The following is a 14,458-nucleotide window of genomic DNA, read 5'->3' on the forward strand; positions in this document are numbered from 1 at the left end:
CACGAGTCAAATTTCATTAACGATCGAATCGATAGAATACCTTCACCAACCAAGCTTACAAATTACTCGATGCTTTTGGAAAAAAATATTACAGATTGATCAAACTAAATAGGAAACCAACTTTAACCATCCTCGCAAATTTCAATTAACCAACGAACAAATGAACAGAGGCATTCGAAGAACAGAGAAATAATGTATCCCAAGAGATCAACGACCCTAAAGAAAAAAGAAGGAAGAAAGCACACAGTTCCAACGCATCCGTCAGCGGTAATGGTTTTAGCGCTAGGAATTTTCAAAAAACACGTCGGGAAGGGCGGGCGTAATACGGCGTGAAAGGTCCGTAAAGCGAAATGGCAGCTCGCGCACGGTTTGGAAGCGCGTGATTCGGGCGGAAAAGCTGGGAAATTTCGGAAAATCCAGGGAGGAAGGTGGCGTGGCGTGGTGTGGGTTCGTGGCGATGGTTTTCACGGGGAAGGCCACTCTCTCTCTCTCTCTCTCTCTCGCGATGCGGTGCTCAACGGTGGACCGGTTTATGGGCATTGCGCTCTCGCCCATGGCGCAATCAAAGCGAGAATCGAATGGCGGGCGGAGCGCCCGAGCGCAATTTCACAGGGCATGAAACACTGACTTCATTATCCGGTTGTTAATCCTACGCCATGGGCGATCCTCCGGCCCCCGCGAGCCGTCGATAAAATTCAGCCTCGAAATTTCGCGGGTTCGCGCGGCCGCTGGATCCACGGGATCGATGGAAATCGCGCTGGAATATATATTCGAGGCGGATGGAGGGACAGGGGGGAGTGGACAAATGAACGAATGACGAGCGAGCGAGAGAGAAAAGAAGAAAAAAAGAAAAATAGAGCGCTTTTGTGCGAATCGGTAAACAAGGGAGTGATTGAGCGACAGAGAGATGGAAAAAAATGTTTATGCGCACGAACGGGATTGGAGGAGGAATTGCAGGGTTTGGATTTACAGGGATCGGATTGATGATTGAAAATTCACGCGCCAATGGAAAAAAACTTTGTTTGTTCGGAGGATCGAAGTAATCTTTTTTTCCTTCGGTTACTTTTAAGTAATATCGGATCGAGGCTTTGGGGGAGGGGGTGAGAAAGAAGCGTTCTCGAAGCGATCGGGGTTGGTTGACCCGGGTCCTGAAAATGTTTCATTATTTATCGACCGCGATCAACGTCTCGTCGAAAGGGAGGATTTTCTTGAAATATTCATCGTTCTGTCAGACGATTAGACGAGCGAAGAAATACCGAAGGAGAGCAACGATTTCGCACGCGAGCCGCCCTTCCTACTACTTTCGTGGAATAAGAAATTCCGGCCGAGAATGCCTCGAATATTTCATACGTTTCAATCCTTTTATCAGACGTATCCCGATTTTTATAGAAAGTTCCTTCCCAATTTTTACCTCTCTCTCTCTCTCTCAATTCTTCCATTTTCAATGGATCAAGACGAGGAATTCGATCCAAGCATTCTCATCCCTTTCCAAAAATAAATTTAACATATTCAATAGGACAAAGAATCAATCCAGAATCAAGAATTCAAGGACAAAGAATCGATCCATCAGCGAGAACTGAATAGAAGATCTAAACGCAGATAAAAACTCGGCCAAATTGTCAATAAAAATACCCGGAAATTGCCTCGAATGTCTAGAATCCAACTATTCCCAACTTCCGTTAAACACCTGGCCCCACTAAAGAAACGAGTAACATCGAACGTGTACAATAACGAAAGATTGGCGCAGGTAAAGAGGCCAACTCGCTGCTCAAGAGGCTAACAACCTCCAGCCAACCGATTTTGAATAACGAAAACACTCGAGGGGGGGTAGGCATTGATCAAGAAAGCGAAACGGTGCACGGCCGCAACCGGGAAGTAAGAACGTGTTTACGCGTACGCGACCGCAACGCATCAAAGGGGGGTTGCACGTGTGTTATTTCCATACGCACAATGTTTATCAATACGTGACGATGCACGCTACTTCCATCTCTTTCTCATCTTCGCGCGAGCGTGTTCCTACGTATATGCGTAATCCGAAGAGAGAAGTTGATGTACAGGCCGATTCCCGGACAGGTCTGGCCAGGGGGCATCTCTGAGAAAAGATGAAAGAACAAGATTATTGTAATTTCTTTTATCCCGTGGAAAAATTTGTCGTAAATGTTAAGAATGTATTTTTGAATTGAATTATAGATGTATTCATTCACGTTGAGTGGTCATTTGAATTCGATTAAATTAAAAAAATAAAAAAAACTTCACTTTCCAACCAATAAAATCACCTAACACCAAACAACGATATCCGCAGCTGTGGCCTGTACCACAGCCGAGGATCAGTTTGTATAGGAAGTAATAAGCGGGGTGAATGGTGGCGTATTCATAAAGTATGTAGTATTCTCTCTCTCCATATACTTTTCTCCCTCACTTTCTCCTTCCATCTCCATCCAATCCAAAGATACCCCCGCCCCTCTCCAAGACCGTGTAACCCCTTTCCCTCGCCGCGTTACACGCTATTCCGGCCACACGGTGCACCCTTCCCCACTTCACCCATATAAGACTGCACTTAACGCATTCACCGCCCTGCATTTGACCGGATCAATGCACCCGAATAACCACGGCGCGCAGTATCGTTGACGCGTTACGAATTCTCCATCGCTCTATGCCCCGAGATTATATTCGAACCCGATAACCCGGAATTCCAACCCCTCGCGACTTCCATCCCCCTCTCGACCCGAGTCGATCAAAAATCCCGCCGCTTAGAGATATCGACGGAGATAATTGATCGAAGAGCGGCGAATTAAAGAAGTAAAATTGATAACTTCTTCAATTCGACGTCTTTAACTATTTAAATGATCGAGAAGAAGGGAGATAAATTTAGAAATAATAACGGAGAGGGAAAAAATAATTATCGAAATAAATATCGCATACGAAACCAGGAAAGATGGAAAATAATCTGTTCATAATCTGTTCCTCCTCCGTCAAAAACACGTCCAAGCCTGGACCCTCCTTCCTCTCTTCCATTCCCCGATGGAGGACGAATCATTCCATCGAGCGACCCCCGTGAATAATTCACGATCCCGACTCGGTCCAGTCGGTTCGATAAGGTTCAAAGGACGGAGGTTCTCGTCGGGGCCGCGGGCAGGCACGGGCCTCGTACAATTTGCATAGCCTCGTCCTGCACCCGTTGCGCGGCGCAAATAAACCGGCTGTTTGAAAGACGTGAAAGCCGCGATCGCGCGAGACAAGAGGCGAGATTATACAGGGGGTAGTAGAGTGAAAGAGAGAAAGGAAGGAAGGAAGGAAGGAAGGAAGAAGGAAGAGAAAGAGAAGACTCCCGCAACGGGAATCTTGACTCTCTCCTCTCTCTCTCTCTCCCCGTTCATCTCTGGTTGCCAGCCGCGATGTTTCACCAGCTTTGACGATGCCAACGTAACGCGACACCACCATTACCAGCCAACCATTACCACTGTCTCCCCTCTCTTTCTCTCTCTCTGTACACCGGAACTCGATGTAAAAATCCCTCTCCTCGGGCACTGCATTCTCTCGAGCGTGCACCGCGTTCCACGTGGTTCAGAGTCCGTGTAAGGACCTCCGTATGTGTTTCACCAGGTCAGGTCAACGTCCTGTCCCTGGTGGTAAAAAGGGACCGAGAGAAGGAAAGAAAGAGTGGAGAGAGAGAGAGAAAGAGAGGGGTTCGAAAGGGAGAGAGAAGGAGGAGGCACGATCCTTCTAATACCCTTGCACTCCCTCCTCCTTTCTCCCTCTCCACCATCCCCCTGGATGAATGCATTTCTTCCTCGGCGGATGCAAAGGGTGCACTTCTCAACTCTCAAGATCCGTGGCACTATATCCGCGCAAGGGGTGCGATCGCGTTTTACGAATCCACGTGCGAAGTCGCTCTTCGCACTTTGTTAAAACGTTTTGTACGCGTGCGCTTTCTGAAGCTGTATTCGAGAGCGAGAGATAAGTAGATCACTTTTAGGAAGCGTTGCGCGGGTCGATTAATTAAATTAAGGGAAGGAAGAAATGAAGAAATCTTAACAAGAGGAAACGAAAATGGAAAAGAACGTCATTCTTGCGAATACAATAATACGATGATTCTACATATATTTAAACAAAAGTGGTAGAAATATAATTTAATTAAGAAAATGCGAAATCTAAGCAGCGAGAAGGGATGAGATTCTGGGAGGAGGAGGAGGGAGATCTGGAAACCAATTTCCTCTTACCTAACGGTCAATTAATCAAACGGTGAACGGTAAATCCTCGGTGCACACAGGATTTAAAGGTTGATCGGTTCAATCGAAATCGCCCGGGGCTTAATCGATCCAGCTTATGAAAACGATTTGCCCGGCCTCGATCGACCATTCAGCCTCAAAGGAAGATCCGTGGAATCCTATACACGGCAAAAGGCCGCGCGAGCAGGATGAGGCTGACGCCACGCGATGGAAATGAAAGCGAGTGCCGATCCGCGGATTGATTCCACCAAGAGATCCCTCTTTCCCATCTCGTCCGCGACGCTGTCAAAGACCCCTTTCACGGCAATTTTCGCCTCCCGATTCGCGCGGCGACGTGTTTCCGCGCTCGCGCGTGCCCATCCGTTTGAAAAATATATCGCGCTTCGGTTCAAACTCTCTTTTATACCTTCCTTTTTTTCTTTCTTTCTTTCTTTCTTTCTTTTTTCTTTTTTAATGACGTCGAAACCATCGCTAATGGGCGCGCATCTTCCCATCTTTGGATCATTGGCCGCAAAAGGGGGACGTTTTGTAAGCAGAGAATATTAAATCACATCCTGGTTGGTAGAAAGGCGAGGGTAGAAAGAACTACGTTTCGTATTTTTTTCATACGCAAGTTTTTCGTTCGGAGAGATTTATTGATCAAAGTACGGAAAATTTTGATTTTTCTTATTAAAAAAAAAAAAAAAGGAAGAAGAAAGTGAGAATTTCGTCGACGAAACCAATTCAAAATATAGTGGAAATCGTGCCAAATTGAAACTTTTTTTTCTATTTCATCTCGATTGATTGCAAAGATATAAGAATTCAAAGTTGTTATACTTAAAAAGATTCTGGATTATCGCTCGTCCAAAATCTTTGGAATAGATCAGTCATGGAAAGCAGGATATTTTGGAAACTGGAAGTTGTATAATATAATAAAAGAAAAAGCGCTTTAGAACGGATCCCTCTCGTTCATCGACCAAAACTCACTATCTTCGAAATTATAGCAGTTCAAAATTTTCCTAATTTTAATCTAATTGATTAAAAACTACTTTCCATTCACACTGTACGAGGATAAAAGAGAGTTTTAAAGAATAAGATTGACGCATTTCCAATTAGATTTCGTTATGATTAAAATTTATCACAATTTTCTTCTCCATCCAACCATCGAAAATATTCGGCAATCATACTTCGTTCCTACTCCTCGTTCGCGTGCCATCGATCCGTTTAATCATCGTACGTTATCCAATCGGTAATGAACGGTCAAAAAGCGGATACAATATCAATCATCTCTCCTGCCAATAAATCACATTGTTGTCAAACCAATTTGCCCCGATCGTACCGCCGCTCGATTCCCTTTGTCGCGTTCATTTGTCGCGCCCCGATCCGTGCACGAATCTTCGACGTCCATCGAAAAAAAAAGAAAAAAAAAGAAAAAACCTGCTCCCGTTCGATCATTGACCTTATATTAACCACGAAACAACGGTCCTTAAATTCTTCCTCTGCACGAGCTTTAGATATCTTTCAACTCTGAACCGAAATCGAAACCGAAGAACGCGAATGAGAATGTATAAAATTTCTACATTTAAGAATTTTACTAAATTGAATTTCAAAATTCAAAATCGAAATATAAAACATATAATCGAATTTTTAAAAATAAATTTCCACGATCTATATATATATATATATGTATATGTATGAACGCAGCTTCAAAGGGAAACTTCAAAGGTAAAAAAATTCTTCGAATATCACTTTTATTACCAACATCGTGATCACAAGCAAGTTCCGCTACTGTTACCTACCATCCGTCGCATATTGCATTCCTGTCGGTCCATTTTTTGTTCGGCAAGCGGGAAAATATTCCGTGGAGAAGAAGAAATCTTCGGCGCGAGAGTCTTTCGATCGGGGAAAGCCGAGAAATCGGTGACCCGGCGCAAAATCAATCTGGGAATTGATTCGCGACGATTGTGGAAGGCGCGGGGCTATTCACGAGATTGCCGGATCCTTCGTGCGCTCCCTCCCTCCCTTCCCCCTCTCGTTTCTATCCTCTTTCTTCGGCCGCTTTTCACCGCCGTCGACGACGTCGTCGTCGTCGTCGTCCTGTCGCGATAAATTTCCCCGCGAGGATGCGCCTTTGTGTGCAGACTCGCGTTGTCCCGCCCGTCTCTCCGAGGATTGGAATCGTGTGAAAAATTGCCAATCGACAGGGAGACGATTTGAAGACAGGATCTGGTTGTCGAATTTCGATAATTGTTATTCCTGAAAAGATAAAAAAAAAAGAAAAAAGAAATTGTAGTTTAATCACGTTTCAAGATCACGCTTGAGGGGGGAAAAGGTTGGTGAATTTTTATGGAATTTAGATTAAAGATGGAACGATAAAAATGTGTACGATAAGAATTCGTTCGAAAACGAAATGGAATGATCTTTTTATAAAAATTTTCACGAAAATTCTTATCGTTCTTCTTTTTCTTGTGTTAAAACTGTCCTTTATTCGCCTTACAAGTACACGTCTTCACTTCATATATTCTTCCAAACACTCTTGGAACCACGTATTCCTCGCGCACACCCAATTAACTTCTACTTTTTCACCATTCCTCTTCTTTTTCACCAACACTAGCCGCGTTTATCAAGCGAGTAAAAACCACTTTTTTAAAAGCACTTATATATATATATCAAGCACGTTCTCATGCAAAAATGTGATAAACCACCATGATAGCGCAACACGAGCGATTAGAAAAGATTCGAGTTTTGAATTATTTTCGTATCTATTATTTTATCTGTTTTATCGTTTCTATTAATTCACCGTAACATTTTATGGAATTATTTTATTCGATTATTACAAATTTTATAGAAATTCTGTAACGTGATCGAAAATACGTTGTGTGTTCGCGTGGATACGGTCGCGATAAGACTGAAAATTCTCGTTAATAATACTGAGTCATTTTGTGTTTATATATTTTGCCTACATATAGTTTCGAGCGTGTTTACATTTTCGACTCGATATTTTGCCTACAAGTAGTTTCGAGCGTGTTTACATTTTCGACTCGATATTTCGTAGAAATTCGGGTTTCCAAGAATAGGAATCGAGCTCGGGGCAAAAACGAAAACACGTGGCGTCATTCTGTTTTCGAAAGTCGCGGTGATAAGACGTATCGTTGCGATTTATTCAAACGCAATTTATTCAACGCAATTTATCCAACGCTTGTTATAATTTTTACGAGTGCCGCGCCCACATTACGGAACCCCCGCCGTCTCTGAATAAGGATTTCACCCCGCCTTCGCCTTTCTTCATCCCCGTTTTCCACCCCGAAGAACGTCGTTACACCGCTTCCGCGTTCGAGAGCCTCGCCTTGTCGCTTCAGCCGATTTTCCAGGTGAGAAGGGGGGGAGGGAGAGGTGAGAAGCGTTTAGAGAAGCCGATAATGACGTTCCATGGATCCCTTCGTCACGCGAATAACACGATCCCCCTGAATAGAGGAGGAGGTTGCTCTAGGAAATTCATTTAAAACGATGCCGAGGAGAATTATGGGCGTGTGAGTGAAATTCTGTGAATTCTGTGTGTGCACCCGAGAAGAAGAAGCTACAACGTACTGCGAAGTGAATTTAATGATTTCGTACCCCTGAGTTGGTGCCCTGAGAGTTTCGAAAGTGTAGTTGAATGAAGTTGAAAGAAATTGAAATATGATTAGTCCTCTCCCCTCCTCCGAAAGGAGATTGAAGATTTCGCGAAAGTTCGTTCGGAATTTCTTCGAAAAATTCGACTCTATTCGTGCGTTCTCGTCGTTGAGATGTTTTGAGAGAGAGAGAAGAAGAGGGATAGTAGATGTAGAGAAGAAAATAACGGGAGACGATGATCGAGAACGTTCTCGGCAAGCTTGAATGAAACTCTACCACGGCTCGGATCGTTTTCCAAAAAGGAAACGGTCTATCGTGCTACGACGGGGTTTCTAGAGTTTTAAGCGAGCGAGGTCGTCGTCGTCGTCGTCGTCGGTGTACCGTTTCACCCGTCGAAATTGTTTCGTGCACGATCCCAGGTTTGGCCAGGGCGTCGTTATCACTAGTAGCGAGTTACTATCTTAATTAGACTGTTAACAGGGGGAGGAGGGGGGGAGTCGTCTGCGAGATCGCGTTTCCGCGAAGCCAATCTCGGGTGCACGGTTTCCTAGCGAGCCTACCACCTTCTGCGGCTTCCAATTTCCAAGCGATCGCCTCGCCTTTGCTGGATGGGTGAACGCGTTTCTCGAGTACGAGCGACGTGACGCGAGACCACTGATCGAGATCGTGTCGATCAACCGATTTCAGACCGATTAACCGTTTGCGATTCGATTAATGTCCGATTAAAATCAGCGTTGCAAAGATTCGTTAAATATCGTAAAGATAGACGATTCACTTTGTCGATTTTAATTGCGAAATTTAATTTTCGAATAGTTTTTTTCTTTTTCAGAATCTTGTATAGGATCTTCCAAGAAGCATTTTGGATCTGATTTTCTTTTAAAAAATCAAGGTCTTCGAGATGAATCAAGATGATCTTCAGTTCAAGAAAATGGATCGATACGGGTTATATTAATTGGTGAAATTCGATTTATAATAGTCTTAAATCAAATTTTCGTTCGGAATGTAACATAATAAATAATAATCACTTCAATCCTTTTCAACACGAAATTATATATTGAATATTTTCCGTAGTATTTTTACAATAAATGGTTATTTTCAAATTTCGATCTTTTCAAAAATAAACTTCGTGGATTCTACATTTCAGATCTTTATTATTTTATCTGTTAATAGTTGTTTTGAAAAAAAAGACTAACTTCTTTTTCAGTTATAAAAATTCAACTCAACTGTTATCCTCGATAATAAATGATTATTTTCAAATTTCTTCAAAAATAAACTTTTCAAAAATAAATGGACACAAATAAACTTCGTGGATACATTTCAGATTTTTATTATTTTATCTGTTAACAGTTGTTTTGAAAAAAAAGACTAACTTCTTTTTCAGTTATAGAAATTCAACTCAACAGTTATCCTCGATAAACAACCCTCTATTAACACTTTATATAATTATACTATATTCCAATCCGAAAAAATCTATCTATCTCATCGATATAATATTTATTATTTTTCTTACAAAAATGTTAACGATATAATCGTTTTTATAAACGATTATATCGATAACAATGAAACGGATGCAAAGCATTTAAGCAAATTCTGGATTCGCATGTATCGAAAATTTTCCAACGACGACGAAAAGCGTAATTTGAAATGGGATAGACGGATTGATGACATTTGCATTTCCATCAGGAGTTCGAGATCCGGTTTCGTTGCATCGGTCCTTCCACGGTCACTGATTAAATTGGAGAGTCGGGAAAATCAGTGCATCACCGTCTGCCTCCGTCGAAATGAAGGGGAGAGGGGTCCCCGTATCGGAAACGCGTTTCGCCATGCGATTAAGTGCACGGGGGGGTCTCTAAATGGAGGAAGAAGCTCGTGGAAAATGGTAATTGAATCGTCCGCTGCGGAGATTCCCCAAGATATGTATCAAATGAATAAATTTACATACACGTGAAACTACTAACGCAATATAGATTTTATCCGTGTGGAGATAATGTCGAATATTTCGAGATTATTTTAAAAGTAGAAAATGTTTCGAAATATTCTTTTGGAATATTTTTTTTTTTTTCTAAAATTCGTTACTGAAATATTTCGAAAATTTACATATATATAGATATCGATTATACTGAAGTATATATATATATACGTTTTCGAAGAACAAAAATATAATTTTTGAATAATTCTCAAGAGTGAAGAAATTGGTAACGGATATTGAATATATAGAATGCGTGAGCTTAGCAATATACAATTCCGCGATTTGAACATTGAAAAATAATTAAAACAAGACGAGAGCGATTATTACGTCGCGAGGAAACGATGGCGAGATGAAGCAAATCGTTCCAAGAATTATTATTAAACCAAGCAACAAGAGACAAAGATCATTCCCAGGCTGACAGCGAGCATCTTTCACCGTGCGACAAATAAATAGTCCCTCGTAAAAACAGTCTCAGTGGGTTAATACGGTGTCGTTGGACCGGTTCCAAGGAGGAGGAGGGGAAGGAGGGGGCCGAGTGTGATGCAAATGGGCCGAGACCCCCCACGAGACCCGTTAATGAGACGATTTAGCCACGAAATCGTGGACCAGCCTCGCGACCGGTCGAGATCTCGCGTTAACGCGATATGACAGCGAGATAGATGTAACCCTCTCCCCCTCCCTCTTCCTTTTTCTCTCTCCCCCTGACGAGGAGTCGTGAAGGCGTGATGTTGCCACCGCCTCGACAAAAGGCGCAGCCGTGTTAAACGTGACATAAATCTTCCGTCCAATGGCCTCTCCTCCTCCATACGAGATCATGGACGAGCTAGTTTCCAGGTTCGTAATTTATCGAGGATGAATCCGTGAACGATCTTAACGATCTTCTTAGAGGGACTTCTTGTTAATCTCTCGAAAACTCTCGCAATCAGGCGAAAAGAAAAGAGAATAGGGATTTCGAGATGATTGCATTGCGTGCCTTTCGCATGAAATTGACATTATTCTTTTAATTATCCGACATCGATTTTCGATTCGACAGAATCGATCATCGGTGTCGATCGATTACGAATAGAAGAAATTTAAGAGAGAGAGAAGAAAAATTTCCTTCCATATTTTTTTCCGTCGATAAACGAGAACGTTTCCGGCGACGTTTCGATCATTGCTCGCAGAATGGAGCGCACGTGTCGCGACGTTTCCATCAAAATTCGGCGATAACGTGGACGAGAGGGGAGGGTGGCGATAAAGGGGGAAAGAGGAGAGCCGTGGCGAAACTCGCGAAAGTTTGGCATCGAGACAGCGTCCACCGGGAGGAAGAGAGAGAGGAGAGAGAGGAGAGAATTCTCCAACCGTCGGCGAACGAAAATTATATGCGGAATCCGTTTCCCCCGTGGAAACCGGGTTTCTATAGGCTCGTGCGAAATACCGGGTGTCTTGACAAGAGCAATTTATCATGCTCGATCTGTATTTGCATACGTCGTCAAAGGGCTCTGCGTCGCTTACTACGCGTTGGGACACATCGGCGTAGTCGAGTGCCTTTTCAAATTCGCGTGTTTGCGAATACTCCACGCACGCACGCACACACCCCTTCTCTCTCTCTCTTGCTCATCCCTCCACGGCTATCTCCGTATCTCTTTATTTCAGCTTCCGCGCTTATGTCTAGCCACCCTCGTCGCGAAAAATCCCCGTCGTCTCTCCTCCTCCTCCTCCTCGTCCGAACGAATTTTCCATCCGTCCCACTTAACTTTGTTCCCCGCTTATCGTGGCTCGCCATCGAGGTCTTTTGTGACTCTCGTTTATTCGAAGAGATTACTCCCTGCCTTCCCTCCTTTCCCCCCTGTGACGTGCGAATCGTCAAAGGTGATCGAATCGTCGTCAGGTGTGCAGTTTTTGAATCGCGAAACGAATCCATGTTTTTCGGGGGAGGGGGTTTCGTTCGTTGTTCGTGGCAAACGATGCGCGATATATGAAGCACGATATATATATATGTATGGATATATAGGAGGTCCTCGTGGAAGAGGAACCTGATCCCGCAGAGCGATGAGGGATCACCGTGGCTGGACACGTCTTTTCAGTTGAGTTGAGCTAGCTTGACGTAGAGAGAGAGAAAAGGGGTGGGTTGGTTCCACGCGGGATGATGCGCTCGGGGGTAAAAGGTTGGCGCGGGTTATATTTAGAAGCGGAGGGAACGTATTGAATTGAATTAAACGGCGCGTCGTACGGGGAGGAGATTAGATCTTTGCCCGCGTGTTGTAATGTTTCCTCGATTGAGGCGTAATTGAATTTAAGATCGTATATAGAGTATTTGCAAAGTTGTACGTACGAACGAATAAAATTTGCAAGCGATTCTTTTTTTAACAAATCGACTTCTCCTCGCGAAAGGGAAGATATATATCCCCCCTCCCCCCGAACCGGTGTCCTTAATAGCGAGATATTGGACGTAACAAATGGCCGTAGGGAGTCGCGGACCACCATCATTAATCCTCGATCACCGTTGGCCAGGGCTTGAATGGCTACCCACGAAGGATCTTCATCCGCGCCTGCACCCTGCAGCACCTTTCTCGCTGACCAGTGTCCAGTTTCGTTCCCATTCAAATGTCTCGAACGAATCGGGATTACGATTGTCACGCCTCTCGAGAGAAACGTGCTGCAGAGTCCTCGATACAGATAAGTCATGGCTCGCCTCCTCTCTCTCCCTTTATCGTATTCTTTCAGAAAGGAGACGACGAGGCCCCCCTCCCCTTCACTCAACGGACATCAGTGTCGCTAATCTCGCGGGACAATTACTCATTTACATGCCGTCCTCACCGCGTTGGTCTTCTTTCCACGTTCCACCATGCACACGATTCAACGACTTGTCAACGTTATGTCAGCTTGACGCGGCTGCAAGATTCGCGTGTGACGGGGTCGGGCTTTGGAGCTTCGGCACGTACCGATTTTTTGACGTTAGAATAGATGGAATCGTTGTTAACCGCTCGATAGAAACATTATTCCCGGCCCTGCGAATGTGAAATTTTCCCATGACGCAACAATGAAACACATGGCGCGACAATTGAATCGAATCCGTAATACTATAACAAATTCTATCGATTTCCAATTCGTTGCTCGAATCAACAAAAATATATCATATCCTCCTTCATTTATAACGATTCTAATTCTAACTCTTCATCTACAAAATTTGTTCCATTTCCATTTATCCATTGTTCTCGAATCAATCCCTTCAAACAACCCCTCCTTCTTGGACCAAACTCTCGAGCACCGTTTAAACGTCGGCCGTCGTCGAAATTCGAGCGGTCATTACTCAAAGAGGCACCCCGTGTATCTTTTCCGGCCGGTCAGCTTCCCGACGACGAACAACCCCGCTTCGGTCACGCCTCTCCCCAAGGGCGGTGTCCAACTCGCGGCTCCTCCGAGATACAGATAAGTCATGCTCGTCATTTTTCACCCTCTCTCTCCCTCTCTCAACGATCTCGAGGACGATGCGAGGACAACCGTCGAACCGGACTTTTCCACGGGCGCGAGTTTTATCTCGCGCTTCCACCCTTTAATTTGATTAATCGTGGAGGATCTTGATCTCCCTCCTGGCCCGGCATTAATCACCTTCCGCTCCGCGTATGCATACATGGCCGCGGCATTAAAAGCCGAGCGTGAATGAGAACCGACTGCCATTTGTTACGCGGCCGCTTGTTTAGAGAAGGTTTACACGCTCGACCGGCTCTCTTTCTCTCTCCTCTCCTCCTGACGAGGATATTAATGGCGGATTAATTCGACGATTCCTTGCGAAGGAATTCGATACTCGTTCCTCGTAACTTGTTCCCGTTTTTATTTCGTTCTGTGTATCTCTATGTTTTCTCTTGTCGAGGAGTTTGGAGGAGAGAGGGAGGGGGATAGATACGTGGTCAGGCTCGTTTCGAATGAATCTTTTTCAACAAAGTTAATTTTGTGATTTATATGAGGCGAGACGATTGTCGTTGGATCGGGAATACGTTCGAGGGGGATTTTGTTCGAATGAATAAAATTGTGAAGGAGAGGATAGTTTGCTTCTTCTTTTTTTTTTTTTCGAAAATTCGATCGAATCTCAAAATTGGGAAGCTTTTGGATAATATTTAACGTTAGAAGTTATTATGGATACAGATAGAAGTTGAAATAAAATTAAGCAGTCATTTTTAATAATAACGGTATGCGTACAAAATTCTGCTTTTTTTCAACATTTAATAATTTTCTAGTCTTGTTAGAATTAGAAGAATTGGCAAGAAAAAATTTAAATAAGTTTTGTATCAATGTATCGAGTACTAAACAGTTCGTTCTGGTTTCGTGTCCTTTTATCGAGCCCCTTCAGCGCAAGGGTTAAGGTTGTTGATTTACTGGCTGTTTATACCCTTTCCAACCCCAACGTCTGCATTATAACCGTATTTATACTAATAGTGCCGCCTGATATTTAGCAACGTTTTTTTTTACCGGCGATTATGATTTAGTTGATAGGCAATGGGGTAGAGAAAATAGAGGGATGTAAGAAGGTGTGTAAAAAAATTCGAGGCGTGCCCCTAATTTACGACGTAAAACGTCGATCGTAAAATTTCGTCCAGCAAGACGAAACAAACACCAGAGAGGGATCTTTCGGATGGCAAGCCAGATTTATCCTTACCCTCTTTAATAAAATCCCCTCGTGAATATAGTT

General features: G+C 43.6%; 1 protein-coding gene and 1 long non-coding RNA gene across 2 annotated transcripts in view; one reads left to right on the top strand and one right to left on the bottom strand.

Moving 5' to 3' along the window:
* The window catches only part of LOC100577255, a 113,569-nt gene that overhangs the window by 45,292 nt on the left and 53,819 nt on the right, over positions 1-14,458 (bottom strand). The gene's annotated exons all lie outside the window — the stretch shown is intronic.
* LOC102656630 lies at positions 7,300-9,816 on the top strand. The gene is made up of 3 exons (XR_001702234.2): positions 7,300-7,579; positions 8,650-8,775; positions 9,504-9,816. It is a non-coding gene; the product is annotated as an uncharacterized LOC102656630 (long non-coding RNA).

Source organism: Apis mellifera, linkage group LG2 (assembly GCF_003254395.2).
Source record: "Apis mellifera strain DH4 linkage group LG2, Amel_HAv3.1, whole genome shotgun sequence".
In the NCBI taxonomy this organism is placed as follows: Eukaryota; Metazoa; Arthropoda; class Insecta; order Hymenoptera; family Apidae; genus Apis; species Apis mellifera.